This window comes from Vulpes vulpes, chromosome 5 (assembly GCF_048418805.1).
Source record: "Vulpes vulpes isolate BD-2025 chromosome 5, VulVul3, whole genome shotgun sequence".
Lineage (NCBI taxonomy): Eukaryota > Metazoa > Chordata > Mammalia > Carnivora > Canidae > Vulpes > Vulpes vulpes.
Window position 1 is genome coordinate 60,722,612 of NC_132784.1, and position 19,967 is coordinate 60,742,578.

Sequence of the window (19,967 nt, forward strand, 5' to 3'; positions counted from 1 at the left end):
ATTTTGTTAAGTATTTTGGCATCTATATTCATCAGAAACAATGAATGGCCTGTAGTTCTCTTTCTTTTTCTTTTTCTTTCTTTCTTTACTTTTCTTTTTTTCTTTTTTTTCTTTTTTTTTTTTGGTAGTGTCTTTATCTGGTTTTGGTAGTAGGTTAATAATGGCCTCATAAAATGAAGTTGGAAGCTTTTCTTCCTTTCTTTTTTGGAACAGTTTGAGAAGAACAGGTATTAAGTCTTTAAATGTTTGATAGAATTTGCCTGTGAAGCCATCTGGCCCTGGGCTTTTACTCAAACCCAGACCTTTTACCAAAGTCCTTGCTCTTAACCTGTATCATATACATAGACAAGAATATGCTGTGGATAGCAAGATATAAATGTTGTGAGACAGAAGAATATTCAAGCTTCACCCTTCACATTCATATCTTCATCCAAGTCCATTATACTTAAATGAAAAGTCCCCATTTCACATATTTGAGGATCTTCGGGGGCTTCTTATCAGTAAAATTTTCCTACAATGGTGGAGGTTTTTTTTTTAATCAAAAGAAGAAAAGAAGTTAGAAATGGAAATGATAGTGAGTAGTTTTCCCTCTTTGTCTAGACAAACGCATTTCTCTTAACAGCTCTCTTGAATCTTGGTGAAGATAGAGACTTAGAATGAGTAAAACTGGTACTCTTCCCAACACCTGCTCTCACTGTATGAGGACTAGGGATAATCAGAGAAGTAGATCTTAATATGCATCACATGCTTCACTAGAATGGCATTGTTCCAGACAAATAAATTACTTGACTACAGAAGGGGCAGTTATATTGAAATTTCAACTAAACAGTAACAACGATAATGGGAAAAAATAACAATATTAATAATTATGGATTTGTGGGCTTACTAAATTGTTCAGAAATGTGAGGTCCACAACTCTGATGTGTCTGCTGTCTAATGCTTGATTTGTGGTTTAGATCAAAAACTTTTCCCTGGGCGGCTCAGTTGGTTAAGCATCTGCCTTTGGCTCAGGTCATGATCCCAAGACCCTGGGATGGAGCCCCACATCAGGCTCTCTGCTCAGTGGGGAACCTGTTTCTCCCTCTACCCCTGCTTACCACTCCCCCAATTTGTGCTCTGTCTCTGTGTCAAATAAGTAAATAAAATCTTTTTTAAAAAATTTTCCCAGGGGATCCCTGGGTGGCTCAGTGGTTTAGCGCCTGCCTTTGGCCCAGGGCATGATCCTGGAGACTCCAGGATCGAGTTCCACATCAGGTTCCCTGCATGGAGCCTGCTTCTCCCTCTGCCTGTGTCTCTGCTTCTCTCTCTCTCTGTCTCTCATGAATAAATAAATAAATCTTAAAAAAAAAAAAACAACTTTTCCCTGAAAAATCATGTGAAATTCACATACAGTGAAATTCACAGAACCCAATTTTTTATTGTCCATTTGGTCAGGGACTAATTGCCATATTAAAATCACCCTCTGTCAGCTATTTTTTTTTTCTAATGTATATTGGTTTCTTATTTAATCAGACTTACACATTTTATTTCCATTGAATATGGAATTCTAATTCCTTATTATTTAACCTTAACTCAAATCTTACCCTCTCTTTTAATAAATTAGGAATACTAGTAAAATATTATTTCTAATTATCAGTTAGTACATTCCTCTCTCTTCTTTCATCTGACAGGTGAGACATACAATCACTCAATCTTCATGCAAAGATATATGATGATGTAATACAGATTTTACAGAATACTGTGTATGTTATTTCTATTACATAATTCATTTTAGTGTTTCCATCCATCAAAACATAGCATTCATATGAAATTTCTCTAATAATTTTTTGCCTCTTATGTACAGACATATATAAATGAAGTAACTGTCTTACAACATGTAATAGGTTGACTTATTTATTTGTATGTGAGGATTTATACAGTGATTTGTCTCCAAAGAGCAACTGAAATAATTTTTAAAAATGGAAAACATAAAAATTTTAATGTGAAGACTACAGGGAAGGTTTTAATTAAGGAGAAGCCTGACATATTTTCCTGATCATGACAACACAGACACTGTTAAATTTCTTTGCCAGGACAATGAGAAAAAAGATAGGAAGGTGCTTCTATAAAGTCATTGTTATTATTACTCAAGTCAATGAGCTGTTAAGTACAAGCTTAATTATGACCTATGTTCATCATCTTGATACTTAATAATGCACCAGATGCACTTTTCCTGCTTTGTCAATTGCCTGATCTATCAGTTGACTGAGTGTTCCCTGCCAAATGTGACTGTCTTCAATCTCCAGAGGAGATGGTTGGTTTACCCACATCTAGACTTCATCATTTTCTTCTCAAAATATTTTGTTCCCTGAGACAGGTTCCATCGGAAATTAGGTCGGAAATTTGTTGTTTACTCACCACATCTTAGGTCAGAAGAAACAAAGGACACAATATCTCATCTTGATAAATGATTGAGATATGTCAGATGACATACTAATTTTAAAAGTTAAACAGTTATTTTTGACCTGGAGTCTTTCCAGAGGATTCTCTAGCTGCAGGAGCTAATGAAATGATTGTATCCTACATAGGTACAGCAAAGGAGCACAACTAATTGAAATGCTGTTCTGCAACTAACAATTCCTTGAAAGTCTTCCATTTCTTTCTCAGAAAAGATGAGCTCAAATTGAATAAAAAATTGTATTTTTTTAAAGATAGAGATTATAAAAAGGAGTAATGTAGAATCTTATAAATGGAAAGATATAAATAATTATTTTTAATTCTAAACTATCCTTTTGCTAATGAAGAATACATTTCTCCAATTTTCAAAGAGTAAAAATTAATATTAAATTCCAATTTACTTACCAATTGAATTATCCTTCAGCTACTTCATGTACTCATTATTTTTTATCTTTGGTTTTCATAGGAAAATTTAGATCACAGTTTACATAAAACAACAACCTTACAATTTTTTGTTTTGTTTTGCTTTAGTTAGGTAAAGTATTCTTTCCTCAAAACTCAAGAGTTAGTTGTCAGTATTGTACTGACAAATATGGCCACACACACACACACACACCCCTACAAATTGAAAACTGAGCTTCTGTAAGGCCCCTGAGCCATCTGTCCATAGAAGAAATCAGTAATTTGATAGGCTTTGTCTTATAGACTGACCATCTGCAATCCTGGTAACACTACTTAAGCTCTGAGATACCAGTAGGATATTTGTTCAAATGTACTTTATCAGGTCATCCAGTGTTTCATGTTTTCAACTATTTTAAAAGTAAATAAAAGGGAAACCTTGGCTATATTGGGAGAAATTTTCTTTTCAAGCAGAATGATCCAAGTAAACACTTCTGAAGATTATATCTGGATGCATACAATTTGACATTGTGCATTTCTACAAAAATGTGAGATTAGTTGAAGATATCAATCAACAAATAGGGATTATGAAAAGTCACTTTCAACAAATACATAAGTTGACTTTGATATATTCACACAATTAATAGAATTTTGGATAAAATATTAAATAATTTTAGATCTTCAAAATTAACATAAATTAACATAATTACTTACAGTAAATTTAATCCCAGAGCTGAAATAAGGTTGCCTATGCCAGACTATCAAATATATAGCTAGCACAAGCAGAATGTGGTAGAGAACAAAATTAGAAGATAACTTCATAAAGAGTTCCATGGCAAAAGTCATTTCTACAAATTGTAGAAAGAACTATTAGTTTCTTCTTATAAATATACGGTAAGAATATTTACTTCATTTAAATTATGAAAGGCCACCCATTCATGAAGGCTATCCATCAAATATTTAATTCAGTATAAGGCATATTTTACAAAGGTACATTTTATGTCTAATATCCAATTCAATATTACAAAAATGCCTTAGTGTCCCTCAACCTTATAAACTTCATATTCAAGAATGAATCTGATGTCACTGTTTGTTCTTCATAAAAACAAGAAACACAGATAGTTCAAATAACCCAAACTTGCTTCTTCTAATATTAGGTCTTATAGAATCACTGCAGCAATTATGGCTACAATAATCCTGCTAACTATAGAGAGTTACCATGGGCTAGCAGATACCTATATCCAGTAGATAATGTGGAGAAGAGCAGAGAGTAAACACCTATTCTTCAGGATCAGTGCTCACTAACCCTGGAGTCCTTCCTAGCAATTCTCCGACCTCTTCCACTCTACATCTGACCTTCTTTACTTGTCTCTAACCTAAGCCAAGTTCCCTGGAGGTTACTCTTTGTCTCCTTAAATCTTTTACATACAGCTCTCTCCTTCAACGAGATTCCCTATTGAACTCTCTTGTCTTGGCCATCTTGCCCAAATGCCAGTTAACATCGCAGGATGATAGTCTGTGTCTTGTCTCTCCTCCTAGATTTAAAGTTCCTCCAGGGGTATACATGGTATTTTATGCTTCACTGTGATACTCTACAAAGTATTTTGATAATTTGATAATTAAACAGTAAGTTTACATTAAGTTGATCCTAGGGCCATCCAGTTTCAACATAAAATTCATCGGACTGGATCAGAGTCAGATTTTAATTTACATGGTTTATTGGAGTTGGCTGTCTGAAGAGTTGTGTGGATACAGACTGAGCAGCAGTATCTGCTGTGTCTGTAGGACCTGAGAATGATGACACATACACATATTTGTGATCTTAGCATGAATTCAATGCAATGAGTTGCAGCTTCTCATCTAAATGTTTTCGAAAGATTTTGCAGAAGTTATCTTGGATGAACTTTTATAACAAATATGTGCTCTTGGTCATGCTCTGTTTCAGTATTGGTCAAATGAGTATTTATTTATTTCCTTTAGACTGATGGGGTCAGACTCTGTCCAGGAGTCTGGAAAATGCTCTGGGCATAGCACAAAATGAATGTTTTCTTCTGGGATGCAGGCTTTTAGGATTGCATAATACTATTCTTTATAAAAATTACCCCACTCCCAATTTGTAATGATAGGCCATGTAAAATGATATTCAGCCTCCACAAAAGACTGACTCTCCATAGTTCCAGACTTTAGTAGTAACAACCATAACAATGAGAATTTCCTGATTCAGAATAAAGTGCTCTAATTTTCAGAGTAAAAATTAATATTAAATTCCATATTTTCCTACCAAGTGGATCACTCTTCCACTACTTTAGGTGTTCATCATTGTTTTATTGATTTCTTGCTTCAAGTTTCATTTTATCATATTAAATAGCAATTATTGACGTTTTTATGACTTCTAATAAAACTGGAGGCCAAAGCAAGTGGACTCACTTGCAAAAATTCTGAAAGTAAAATCAGTAGTATTTCACCCTTTCAGAACTTCCTAATCCCACTTTACACTAAAGGAATCTGAGTGTCACTCTCTAAATGTGAGGCTCTCATCTCTCCATCTCACATCCTCCAACTGCACCAACAGTTAAAGCCAATCTTGATAAAAGTTCTTTATTAGTGTGTTCTCATTACAAAACACCATACTCTACACAAAAAGCTAAGAAGTCAGGCAAGCAAAAGAAAAAAAAAGAAGTCAGCCAAGTTACCATTTGCCTTTCATCACTGTCTTAAATCTTGGAAGTTTAGATTTCAGAAGACCAAAAAGTACTCCATTTGGAATTATAAAGCATTATGAAACCAACTCCATTACCTAGGAAAATAAAAGCTAATGTGACAATTGCCTACCTGTGCCAAATGACTACAGGTGCCTTAATTTCACTCAATTTATGTTTAGGACCTCTCAGCTGCTATTTCTCAAGAGTTGCTGAGAAACAGTTTTTACTAAATCTACAGAGCATTTTTAAAAAGGTGTAATTTTCTTCCTACAACATAGAATATAAAGAAGCTAGCTAATCAAAATCAGGCTCTTTACTAATGTAAAAGTGATACAAACAATATTAAACATAAGAAGTTTTATTCTTGGAGAAACACTTATAGAAAAACAAAAACGTATGAATAAAATGTATAAAAAGTAACCACAGAAATTTAAAATATTAATAGAATATAAAAACAAATGGGTTAGCCTGTACTGTGGAATGGTAAATGGACTGAACAAAATATTATGTTCCATTTTCTCTTACCTACACTCATCAAATTGTGCAAAATGCTGGCCTATGTTAGATGTTCCCATTTGTAAAAAAAAAAAAAAAAAAAAAAAAAAAAAAAGACTTCACACTTTTCAATGCCCTTTCTTCCTTCTTTTCTTTTTGATAGGCACAAAGCTTCATATATATAATTTGCTTATTTTTCTGTTAATGGTTTCTACACATCAGTGTAAAACTGTAATGATTTGATCTTTCTTAAAGGTACTGCTTTTTGAAAGAACTTTTAAAGAAAAATTTTCATTTGCTTATGAGGGAGCTGGCACAAGAAGTTTAGAAAGATTAGGCATACTTTATTCAACGGATTGACAGGATTTTATTTCTCTTCTGATACACTGAGGTATGAGCCATTTAAACACTCAAATGGGGGTGAGCCTCTGGATGGTACAACGACAAATACCTTTTTTTAAAAAAAAATTGGATTTCTATTTGCCAACATATAGCATAACACCCAGTGCTCATCCCATCAAGTGCCCCCCTCAGTACCCATCACCCAGTCACCCCCACCCCCCGCCCACCTCCCTTTCTACCACCCCTTGTTTGTTTCCCAATTAGGAGTCGCTCATGTTCTGTCTCCCTTCCTGATATTTCCCACTCATTTTTTCTCCTTTCCCCCTTATTCCCTTTCACTATTTTTTATATTCCCCAAATGAATGAGAACATGTTTGTCCTTCTCCGATTAACTTATTTCACTCAGCATAATACCCTCCTTTTTTTTTTTATTTATGATAGTCACAGAGAGAGGGGGGGTGGGGCAGAGGGAGAAGCAGGCTCCATGCACCGGGAGCCCAATGTGGGACTCGATCCCGGGTCTCCAGGATCGCGCCCTGGGCCAAAGGCAGGCGCCAAACCGCTGCGCCACCCAGGGATCCCAATACCCTCCTTTTTCTTTTTTTTTTTTTAATTTTAATTTATTTATGATAGGCACACAGTAAGAGAGAGAGAGGCAGAGACACAGGCAGAGGGAGAAGCAGGCTCCATGCACCGGGAGCCCGATGTGGGACTCGATCCCGGGTCTCCAAACGGCTGCGCCACCCAGGGATCCCCCAATACCCTCCTTTTTAAACAAAAAACTCAGTAGTGCTTAGCTTTGAGAGGAGAGTACCAACCTAAAAGCAGAACCTAAATTCCTTTTTTAGCATATGCATTAGGAAGTGATTGTACATCAAGCCCTGTAGAGTCCACTTTCATAGCCCTGTCATTATAAATATGCTGTGTATGGTTTCTCTTCTTAAAGGGCTTAAATATAAGACACACGTAACTTTTCTGTCAGCACAGTCCCACTCATGTCATCTCCCTCCCACTAAATACTTCAATAAGGTTAATTTTTACTGCATTTGAGAATGTTGGCACTTTGTATCCATATGATGTTAGTTTTGTAGAATATTAGGTTCTTTTACATTCTCTTTAGTGAAATGCAGAAGGAGATAGAAGTGGCAAACATCTTTTCCAAAACTGGATTCAAGTTCAACTGTATTTTAATACTTACCAAAGAATCTTGGAAACTTACCAAGATCTACTTGTATGAAAGGACCTTGATTTTCTCTGTTGAGGATCTATCAGATAAGTCTGATTTGGATTCAAATACATTTTGCAAGTGAATATTTGCAAATGTTAATAATTCCATAAAATGTGGTTGTACCAGATATGCAAGTAATTTTTAGCAAGATATCTTTAGCAATTCACTTTGATAGAACTATCATAATATTAATAATTTGGTTTCAACACTTTCAGGTTTAATAGCATTTATCTTAATAGCTACAGCTTTGACCATACTGGAAAGACTGAGTGAATATTGATTAAAAAAAAAATGTTAGAAACTACCACTGTTCTGTAAAAAATGTAACTTGTTTTAGATATATTTTTGCATGTGCATAAAATGCTTCACCCGTCCCCTTTTTGTCCCACTGTTTTACTCATAGGGATGCCTGGGTATTTGTTTATGCACGTAAATATTAAGAATTATACCTGCATTGGAATTTTGTTTGAAAACATTCATCAGGTATCAATTACTTTCTATAAACATTTTACATGTAGTTTTTCTTTGATTAATTGATTTTTCATACCCATGTTTACACTGTTTTTGCAGTCATAAATCAAATTACGATTTCTCCATTCAAATTTTGTAGTTTTGCTGTGTGTAGTATTTACTGTCAATTTAAACTTTTAAATTTGTTTTATTATTATTTACTGTAAATCCTCACATATAATTAAGAATTTCCATATTTGTCCAGGATAAATTTACTGTAATAGTACTTAATCAGCCTACTTATTTTATTTTGTCTTATTTTGTTTTTATTTTTTGAGAGAGAGAGAGAGAGAGAACAGGGGAGGGGCAAAGGGAGAGGGAGAGAGAGCATCCCAAGCCCCAACATGGGGCTCAATCTCACAACCCTGAGATCCTGATCTGAGCTGAAATCAGGAGTCAGATACTTAACCCACTCAGCCACCTGTGCAGCCCCAAACCTACCTATTTTATTTTATTTTATTTTTATTTTTTAAAAATATTTTATTTATTTGAGAGAGAGAGAGAGAGAGAGAGAGAGGCAGAGACACAGGCAGAGGGAGAAGCAGGCTCCATGCAGAGAACCTGGCCTGGGACTCGATCCCAGATCTCCAGGATCACATTCTGGGCTGAAGGCGGCACTAAACTGCTGAGCCACCTGGGCTGCCCAAACTTACCTATTTTAGTATAGACTTTTGAAAAAAATTGTTTTCATAGAGACATGAAATACTGATATGTCTTGATTGACTCTTTTTAGATCCAATAAAAGAGTAAATAATTTTCCATATAATTAAGTTCACTTTGGATATGAAGTACAAATTTACTTCTGCAGACCAAATTAAGATCAAAACAGCAGGGGTAAAGTACATTCAAGATCACATTACTAAGTACAAGTTGGTATGTGCTCATTTTCCCCATTCTGTATGGTTTCAGCTAAGCAACCAGAAGTTTGTTCCCTCTCCCATTATGCATCTTATATTCCATTCAAATTCCTATCAGCCAACTAAAATAATTAGTCAAATATTCAAGGAGTCACCATTTTTGTAACCTATGGGTTACATGAGCTGAATAAATGTGTAAAAGTAGGTAGATTCTAAAGATGTAGAAACAAGTAATTTTCTAAATTAAGGGAATTGTATGTATTTATGACATTAGATATCAGTGTGGAAATATTACATAATCTCAAAACTTTGCAAGCCTTTAAATATAAGCATTTTGGATTTCTTGGTGCTGATTTATACTACCAGTCTATTGGTGCATCTGTGAAAAAAACTGTAAAAAAAGATAAGCTTTATTTTATTTGTGTATTATTTTAAGCAAATTAACAACAAGGATTATAAAACACACACACACACACACACACACACACACACACACACACACACACACCAGAGATTATCCAAAGGAGTATAGAGTTCAATCAATCAATTGGAAACAGCTGGAGAAGACATGACACTAAAAGGATCCTTTATAAGGGAATTCTCCCTTCATAACCAAAAAAGGAGACAGAAAAGCCAGTCTCCTTTCCTGATAGAATAGTCCACAAACCTGTTGTCTCTGAAAGAATGTAGAAACCATTTAGACCAGAATGGAAGAACATTCTATACTCATGGATTAAAAAAACAAATATTATTATTAAAATTTCTATACTACCCTAAGCAACCTATACGGTTAATGCAATCCGTATCAAAATATTATGAGCATTTTTCACAGAGCTAGAACAAACAATCCTAAAATTTGTATGGAACCACAAAAGACCTCCAACAGCCAAAGCAAAGCAAAGCCGGAGGCATCACAATTCTGGGCTTCAAGCTATTTTAGAAAGCTGTAATCATCAAGACTGTGTGATACTGGCACAAAAGGTCAATGGAACAGAAGAGAAAACCCAGAAATGGACCCACAGCTATATGGTCAACTAATCTTTGACAAAGCAGGAAAGAATATTCAAAAAGACAAATCTCTTCAACAAATGGTATTGAGAAAACTGGACCACTTTTTTTACACCAAAACAAAAATAAATTCAAAATGGATAAAAGATCTAAATCTGAGACAGGAAATCAAACAAGAGAACAGAGACAGCAACCTCTTTGACCTCAACTGTAGCAACTTCTTACCAGATACATCTCTAGTCAAGGGAAACAAAAGCAAAAATGAACTATTGGGACTTCATCAAAATAAAAAGTTTCTGCTTTTTAACAAGGAAACAATCAACAGGGCAGCCCAGGTGGTTTAGTGCTGGCCTTCGGCCCGTGGTGATCCTGGAGACCCGGGATCGAGTCCCATGTCAGGCTCCCTGCATGGAGCCTGCTTCTCCCCCTACCTGTGTCTGTGCCTCTCTCTCTCTCTCTCTCTCTCTCTCTCTCTGTGTGTGTGTGTCTTTCATGAATAAATAAAAAAAATCTTAAAAAAAAGGAAACAACAAAACTAAAAGGCAGCCTACAGAATTGGAAAAGATATTTACAAATGACATACCAGATAAAGGGTTAGTGTCCAAAATCTATAAAGAACTTATCAAACTCAACCCCCCCCAAAAAAAAACAAATAATCCAGTTAAGAAATGGACAGAAGACATGAACAGACATTTTTCTAAAAGAAGATATCCAGATGGCTAACGGACACATGAAAAGATGCTCAACATATTCATCCTCAGGGAAATACAAATCAAAACCATAATGAGACACCACCTCACACCTGTCAGAATGGCTAAGATTAATAACACAGGAAACATAAGATGTTGGCGAGGATTCAGAAAAAGGGGAACTCTTCTACCTTGTTGGAGGGAATGCAAACTGATGCAACCACTCTAGGAAACAGTATTGGAGGTTCCTGAAAAAGTTAAAAATAGCACTATCCTATGATCCAGCAACTACACTACTAGGTATTTAACCAAAGGATACCAAAAAAAAAAAAACTGATTTGAAGGAGCACATAAGCCCCAGTGTTCTTAGCAACATTATCAGCAATAGCCAAATTGTATAAAGGGCCAAAATGTCCATCAAATGATGGATGGACAAAGAAGATATAGTGTGACTTGACGGAATGAGCACTGGGTGTTATACTGTATGTTAGCAAATCAAACTCCAATAAAAAATATACAAAAAAGAAATAGTGCGTGTGTGTGTATAGTGTGTATATATGTACAATGGAATATTACTCAGCCATCAAAAAGAGTGAGATCTTGCCATCTGCAACAATGTGGATAGAGCTAGAGTGTAGTATTTTAGGTGAACTAAGTCAAAGAAAGACAAATACCATACGATTTCACTCATATGTGGGATTCAAGAAACAAAACAGATGAACACAGAAGGGAAAGAAAAAGAGAGAGGAAAGCAAACCATAAAAGATTCAAATTATAGAGAACAAACTGAGGGTTGATGGAGGGCAGTGGGTGGGGCACGGGCTAAATGGATGATTGGTATCAAGGATGAGCAATGAGTGTTATACCTAAGTGATGAATCACTAAATTCTACACCTAAAACCAATTTTACCATATATGTTAACTAACTAGAATGTAAATAAAAACTTGAAAAAAATCAGTAATGTAATTCTTCACATAGAAAAAAAGTCTAAAAAAAAGAAAAATTCTATCTGCATTTTAAGTCTGGTCATGATAAAAAAATGCCATAAATAATTATGGAACTGGAAAAATTATGTAAAGCAATTGTTTTCAGGCATTGGACAACAACAACAACAAAATGGATATAGTCCTTCAGAGAAAAGATATGCATGAGGTAAGCTATATATTCACTCTGATTTTCTCCTGGGAAGTCTTTCCACAATGAAGTGGAGGGAAGTAGAGTTCAAAAAGAAAGCAGCAATCATGCAGGTTGAAGGAAGCAAATCAGTGCTTGGGGCTGCCACACTAACTGGAAGGTACCAGACAGGAGAAAGATGTTCAGAGAAGGAATATCAGAAATCAACGTAGCCACTAGAAAGAGTTTGTGCCAAATACTATTTTATGCTATGTACAGAGCAACATTTTACAAGGACTAGAGTAGAACAGTTACTGGGTAACTGTGAGTTGAATGACTCTGAAGATAACACAGTGCTGGAAAAAACGAATTTCAACTATGCACAATGGAGAGAACTGGTTGACTATATTGGGCATTCAGCTGAAAGCCTAGAAGCATATACTTCAGGAGGGTTACACTAAGGCCATTTTAATCCAACTAAAAACAGTCTTAAACAGGATCAAGATGATCCTATAGTAAATTAACTGCCCACTGGTATGATTTTTACAGGAAGAAAAGAAATCTAGATTCTCAGTAACATGACATCCACAATTCCCTGCAGATTATCAAAAATTACTAGATGTGTATTGACCCAAGAAAATATGACATCTAACTATGAAAACAACAGATGAAAGACACAATCTCACAGATGACCTAGACTTTGGAATTGGCAAATAAGGTCTCTAAAAGAGTTATTATAAATGGATGAAGAGATAAAGATGTGTACATTTCAAGATAGTGAAGGGTCAATCATCAAGAAATCAGGATGCTCTTTTATATGCATGTAGTAACTGAGTTTCAAAGTACATGAAGAAAAAACTGACAGAATTAAAGAGAAGCACCGACAAATCCACATGTATAGTTAGAAACTATAACACTTTTGGCTTAGTAATTGATAAAATAACTAAACTGAAAAATCACAAAGAATATAAAAAATTTAATAACATTATCAATGAATTTAATCTAATTTCCATTTAAGGAATACTATACTCAGCACCTAGAGAATACATAGTCTTTTAAAGTGGATATGTAACATTCACCAAGACAGATCATGTACTGGGCAAAAAGAATGAAGTCTCAATAAATATATTAGAATTGAAATCATCTAGAGTATGTTCTCTGACCATAATAAAATTAAATTAAAAAATTTTTTTTTCTGATTCAGGCACTTTCAAGATCATAGTTTATTTATTACTTCAGATAAAAAGATAGTATACATATTAGGGAATCCCTTAAAATACAATTCTAAAGTTATAACACCATCTAGTACTTTTGCATTGAATGTTAATCAAAAAAATCTCTAAACACCTGAAAGCCCCACTATTAACATAAACTATGGTAATAAAAAATTTGACATTTAATTTGTTCAATATATAGGATTTACATTATAAAACCAATGCTGATACCATAAACAGTGATAAAGAAATAGTAAAAATAAACTTTAAAAAGCAAAGTTTTATATTCTTACAATGTGCTAATCATCATAATTGTATATAAAAATTAAAACATAGCAGAGCTTTCTGTTACAAAATTCTTAATCATCTGAGTTGTAGTCATTACTTGCTAACAATTTACATGCAACATCTGCTAAAATTGACATTTGATATTTTTCCCCCAAGAAAGTATAAGTAGATAAATGACATTTAAAAGCAGACATTAATTTACTTGTGGACAGAAAAAGAAAAAAACTGTACTCAAGATTAGTACTGGTCACAAGCCTCTTCCCTACAGAAATGATAAAAAAAACAGTCAAGACCAAAAATAATTCCAAAAGGAGATGCATAGGCAAAGAGTACCACGATTGGCACAGCTCAAAAACTCTTGGGACCAAACAGATCTTTTCTCTTTCCTTCAATGATGAGAGGTCTGTTTTGTCATCAAACAATATTGACGGAAGCAAGTGAGGGGCACCAGGTGTACAACTAATTAAATCTTGCAAAATACTAAGATGGAGGCAGGAGTGGCCAGAAGGGGCAACTTATATATAATTCAAACTATATACAGCATAACTGGAATGCAGCTGATCCCAAACTGGCTTTGTGAAACAATTGGACCTTTATGATTTAATAGTTAAAATTACAACAAGTGTAATAATACAATAGATTTACATGGGAAACAAAATTCAAGGGGCATTTTATATTATTTACTGTGTTGTCTCAATTTAAAAATAATTTTGCTAAGTATACATCTCAACTGAGGTCTATGAATAAAATGTCCTAATAGATACAGATATTTACCTGTGGTGAGTTAAAGGCCTTTTTGTGACTTCTGTCTGGATTGTAGGCAGAATGCTAGATGTACATGCACATGTGGGAAAACTCAACCTGAGGTAATCCAAAAGATGTGCATGTGAGGAGACCGGAGTTATTTATTTATTTATTTTTTATTTATGATAGTCACAGATAGAGAGAGAGAGAGAGGCAGAGACACAGGCGGAGGGAGAAGCAGGCTCCATACACCGGGAGCCCGACGTGGGATTCGATCCCAGGTCTCCAGGATCGCGCCCTGGGCCAAAGGCAGGCGCCAAAGCACTGTGCCACCCAGGGATCCCGAGACCGGAGTTATTTGAAAGCCAAAGCATACCAGAAACCCAAGACAGGTGAACAGTGAGGATGGCAACAAGGAACGAATTGCCAATATGGCAGTAAAACTTTTTTTTTTTAAACAGAAAGAGGAAGGCCTCTCGTACCAGCAGAATCCTGCATACATACAAAAAAGAAAAAGCCATCCACCATTTCATAAAACAGAAGCTAATCATAGTGTGGAAAATACAAATTGCAGAAAGCCAGAAGTCAATAGAAGGAAAACTACTGGTTTACATGAGAGAAAGGGACTTCACTGCGAGCCGTTACTTGGTGAGCGCTGCCACCGCTGCCCACGGGACCTCGACGGTGCTGGCCTTCACCTTCCACGTCAGGTCTGAGTCAGGCAGCTGCCGCGCGCTCTTGGCGGCCGACTCGCTCCGCTCCCCAGAAGGGGGGCGAAGGCGTCCTCCAGGAGGATGTGGAGGCCTGCGCCCGGGGAAGGAGGGCCAGCAAGCGCCTGTCCATGCGCTGGGGGTCACTTACCCGTTTGTCGAGAACAGCTTCCTGGACCTTCCTGACGAGGCGCTGCTTGATACTGTTTTTGGTGAGGGGTGTGCCGTCCTGTCAGAAAGTGGGCGGTTCTGTGTCTGTGGTCCACAGGCCCTTCTCCACCAGGTCCTTAGCGAGCCGTTCCCCGCGTCTCTCAATTGATAACGCAGTTTCAGTGGATTCCAGGTCTCGGCACTCAGTGATTCGGCCCCGCTGTGGGCCGTTTCTGGAGGCCGAGTGTCCCGACACGTTTTAGAGCTCCACCAGAACACCCCTGCGGAGCAGCTGACTTGCAGGGCCCCTTCCTCGCTACCAGGCTCTCGCGTCTCATTGCACAGCCTCCAGGTGGGACCTTCCTCTCAGTTAACAGGCAGCCACGTCACCCAGATGATTCAGTCGTTCCAAAACGACGTGTAACCCTCTGGGTCCTTGAGGCCCAGCAGGAGCACCTCCTCCCGCAGGGTCGGCCGGGCCTCCTGGGAGTCGCCCTTGTCGTCGTCGTCCTGCTCGCCGCCGCCCGCCACCCGCTCCAGGCCGCGGCGCTGCGGAGGCTTCGGTGCGCTGCTGCTCCGGCCGGAGCTGCGGGGTCAGCGAGGTCATGGCTCCCGCCGGGACGCCGCGCCAGGAGGGCGGGGGCCGCTGGACCTGCGGGAGGAAATGGATAGCTCTATATTAGAAGAGGAGGCTGCAGGCTATAAAAAGAAGCCTGAACATTTGTTTGCACTTAGCCAATAAACAAAATGGAGAAAATAATAAATATAAAAGCAGAAATCAATGAAATAGGATATAATCGGGGTGCCTGGCTGGCTCAGGTGGTTAAGCGACTGCTTTTGGCTCAGCTCCTGATCCCAGGGTCCTGGGATCAAGTCCTACATAAGGCTCCCTGCTGTTTGGGGAGTCTGCTTCTCCTGCCCTCCCTGGCTCACTGTGACTCTTCTCTCTCACTCTCTCTCCTCTCTCTCTCTCAAATAAATAAATAAAATTTTTAAAAAAAGAAATAGAATACAATCAAATGGTAAAGGTGACCGACAAAGCCAAAGTTGATTCTTTGAAAAGATTAATGAAACTGATAATCCATAACTAAAGTGATCAAAAATAAGAGATGGAGAAACAAATATTAATATCAGGAATACAAGAATGTATCACTAGGGAAACTGCAGACATTAAATATATAATAAGGTAATATTACTTGAAAATTTCTGCCAAAAAACTAGACAACTCAGATTAAATGTAGAAATTCCTTGGTGGGGGAGGACACAAATTGCCAAAAGATGTAAGAAGTTAGAGAATCTGAATGCCCTAATATCTATGTGACTTTGTAATTGAAAACTTTTCCTTAAAGAAAATTCCAATCTAGACTCTCTGGTAAATTATACTAGCATATCAGGAAGAAATACATTGCTTTCCTTTGTTCAGAAAATATAGGAAGAAGGAGAGGCAACAATTTTATAAGGTTAAAAAAGCTTGATACCAAAACCAGGTAAGAACGTAACAATAAATATTTTACAGACCAGTATCTCTCATGAATATAGATACAAAAACCTATAACAAAGTATTGGTAATTTAAGTCTAGCATTTATAAAAAAGCAAATATATCACAACCAAGTGAATTTTTTAATGGGAAAGCAAGGTTACCTCAAGACTAGAAAATCAATTCACATAATTAACCACATAAACATAATAAAAAGAAAAATTATGTGATCATCTCAATAGGTGCAGGAAAAGGATTTGAAAAAAATTCAACACTTATTCACGATAAAAAAAATTTAACACATTAAGAATATACTGATCAAAGGTATTTGTGCAAAACTGCAGCTACAATTATTGATGGTAAAAGACTAAATGTTTTCTCCTTAGGATTGGAAACAAGCAAGAAAGTCCATTCTCACCACAACCACTCAACATTCTTTTTGAGGTCCTAACCAATGTAGCAATGCAAAAAAAAAGAAAGAAAACGTAAGTATTGGAAAGAAAAAACTAAAATTCTCCCAATTTATATATGATACCATTTTTTATATAGAAAATACCAAGGAATCTAAATACCCACTACAACTATTAAGTGAATTTAACAAGGTTCCATACAGGATACCAATACAAGTCAAATACAAAACTAAGTTGTTTTTCTAAATTTTAGCAATGAATAACTTGAAAATGAAATATAAAACCATAATATACATAATAACAAAAAAAACCCACTGTCGTCTTATTAGTGATGTATATTCAGGCAACAGAACACTGTTAAGCAATACAAAGAACAGCTGATGTATACAATAACATGAATGCATCTCCAAAACATTAAGATCAGCAAGAAAAACCAGACACACAATTACATACATTTAGTGTATAACTTCAGTTATACGAAAATCTAGAAACAGCAAACTACTCTATGATTTTAGATTTCAGAGCAGTAGTTTCCTTTCGGAAAGGGGTTGACCCGAAAGGAACATGAAGGAACTTTCTGGGATGAGGGAAAATGTCTACATCTTGAAAATGGTATGGATGAGAGTCATGAATTTGTCAAAACCCTTCAAACTGTACACTTAAGATCAGTGTATTTCACTGCATATAAATTTTACATAAAAATTTTTTTAAAGAAAATACAGCTACCTGTGATTTTCTCTAAGATCACCATTCTTTCTGAAAACCTAACTATGTAATCACACACTCAGACAAGTTGTTTTGTTCATTTCCGTCAAGGCTTTTGGTTTTGCTGTAGTACCTGGTGTTGACCATATTTTGTATAATTAACAAATACTTTTTAAACATTATTAATTTTTCTCTATCTTATTAACTTTTGTCACACTTTCTTCATCACTTGATAACCAATTCTTGTTATGGATCATCTAGTCAGTAGTAATGGAGTTGTTTTTAGTGGGGATTGGTTCCCATATAACCTGTAGCTCAGTAATAAAATAGGTGCCATTTAAACATAATTTCTTGTGTCCTTGAACTTGGGCAGCTCTTTTCACTGCTGCATTTTGATCTGTGTCATGCTCACAATATGAAACATCTTTTTTGCATTTGTCATTTATTCAACAAACATTTATCACAGTTACCATGTATCAGGTGGTGTGTGACTGTATGCAAGGTGGTAAGCACTCAATGCTTTAAAAAAAAAAAAGGAGGTAAGTTCCTGTTCCTTTTTAATTTACAGTCTAGAGTATTTAGGTTCAGACTGTAACCAAGTAGTCACACAGGTACACATGAAATTAGAACTGTGAATCAGCCCAATATAAGCACTGGGAGGAAGAGTGGTACACAACACAATGCTTTAAAAAAAAAAAGCAGGTAAGTTCCTGTTCCTTTTTAATTTACAGTCTAGAGTATTTAGGTTCAGACTATAATCAAGTAGTCACACAGGTACACATGAAATTAGAGCTGTGAATCAGCCCAACATAAGCACTGGGAAGAAGAGTGGTACACGACAGCATTTAAGCAGATCTCCCTTACAATGCCACAAGTGGGGGCACCTGGGTGGCTCAGCCTGCAAAGTATCTGCTTTTTCAAAAAAAAAAAAGATTTTATTTATTTATTTATGAGCGACACAGAGAGAGGGGCAGAGGCAGAGGGAGAAGCAGGCTCCATGCAGGGAGCCCGATGTGGGACTCCATCCCGGTACTCCAGGATCACGCCCTGAGCCAAAGGCAGATGCACAACTGTTGAGCCACCCAGGCATCCCAAGTACCTGCCTTTGACTCTGGTCATGATCCCAGGGTCTTGGGATCAAGCCAAGCCCCACAAGGGCTCCCTGTGCTCAGTGGAGAGTCTCCTCCCTCTCCCTCTATCCTGTCCCCCTGCTCATGCTCTCTCTCTCAAATAAATCCTTAAAATGGCATGTGCGCGCACACACACACACACACACACACACACACACACACACACACATAATGTAACAAGGTGATTTTATCTGAGAAAATAAATTTTGAACTGAAATTAAGAGGATCTTTAGGACCCAAATAGGAAATACAACTGACACGGTAGTGGATTGGGTTTGAGGCAGAGGCAGTGGAATGTGCAGAGACCTTAAAGGCAGGAGGGAGCATGGCATTGTACTAGAGCCAAAAGAAGGCCTAGGTAGCTGGAATGCAGAGAGTATAGGAGAAGATAGAGTCAGAGAGGCAGGTATGCTAAATATTTTAGCCATTGTTCCTAAAAAGTTCTAAGCCACCAAAGGCTTTTAAGAATATTTTGTGGCGGGGGGGGGGGGGGGGGGGGGATATGTTGGGAAAAAGTAGGTTTTTTTTCTAAACAGATTTGGGTTTTGAAAATGTCACTTTAGCAGTCACAATTTATAAAGGTTGTTTTACAGACTACCTAGCCCATTAAGCTTTTCCTCTCAAGCAGAGGTGATTTCTATTTTTGAACCAAATACCCATTTTCTGTATCCCTTATAGAATACTTGCAATAATTTTGTCTTGTACTATTACTTCCTTGTTTAATCCTTGCTACACCAGAAACTGTTTAAGGGCCCAGATATTTTTATTTCACCTTAGAATACTCTGCTGTACCCAATAATGTAGTAGAGAAGGAAAAGGTACTGATTTATTCTCATCCAGTGACCAAACACAAGATGAGCCAGAGCATGCTCATACCTGGGGCGTAATCAGTGTTGCAGTGCAAATGGAACATAGGACATTGAGATCAATTGTTTCTTAGGAATCTGTTGGATTCCCAATAGGTCCATGCAGTCAGTAGGACCTTAGGGCTATCCTCTCATTCTGGCTGAGGTTGGGAGGTCTGCAAATTTAATTTCTGGTACATCTATAACATAACACTATATGTCAACTAATTGGAATTAAAGCAAAAACTTAAAAAGCCAAAAGAAAAAAATTATGGCACATCCAGAAGGAATCACAACAGAGCTGGAGAGCTAACTCACAATAACCAGATGGTGAAGCAAGTGGCATAAAAAAAATGATGCTATTTGTATTTTTCTGAGGACAATACAATTATGACTTGTGTTCCTTGATTAGTAAATAGTTTTCCTATAGGTAAAGTATACTCAACATGCCAAATTATATGCACAAAAAGCAAGGAATCAGAGCAAAGTAAGTTAATTGTCTCCTCTTGATGG

General features: G+C 36.7%; 1 pseudogene; it reads right to left on the minus strand.

The window, feature by feature from the left end:
* Positions 1–12,736: 12,736 nt before the first annotated feature.
* Positions 12,737–19,967, minus strand: part of LOC112911065 (Golgi phosphoprotein 3 pseudogene) — a 50,364-nt pseudogene continuing 43,133 nt past the window's right edge.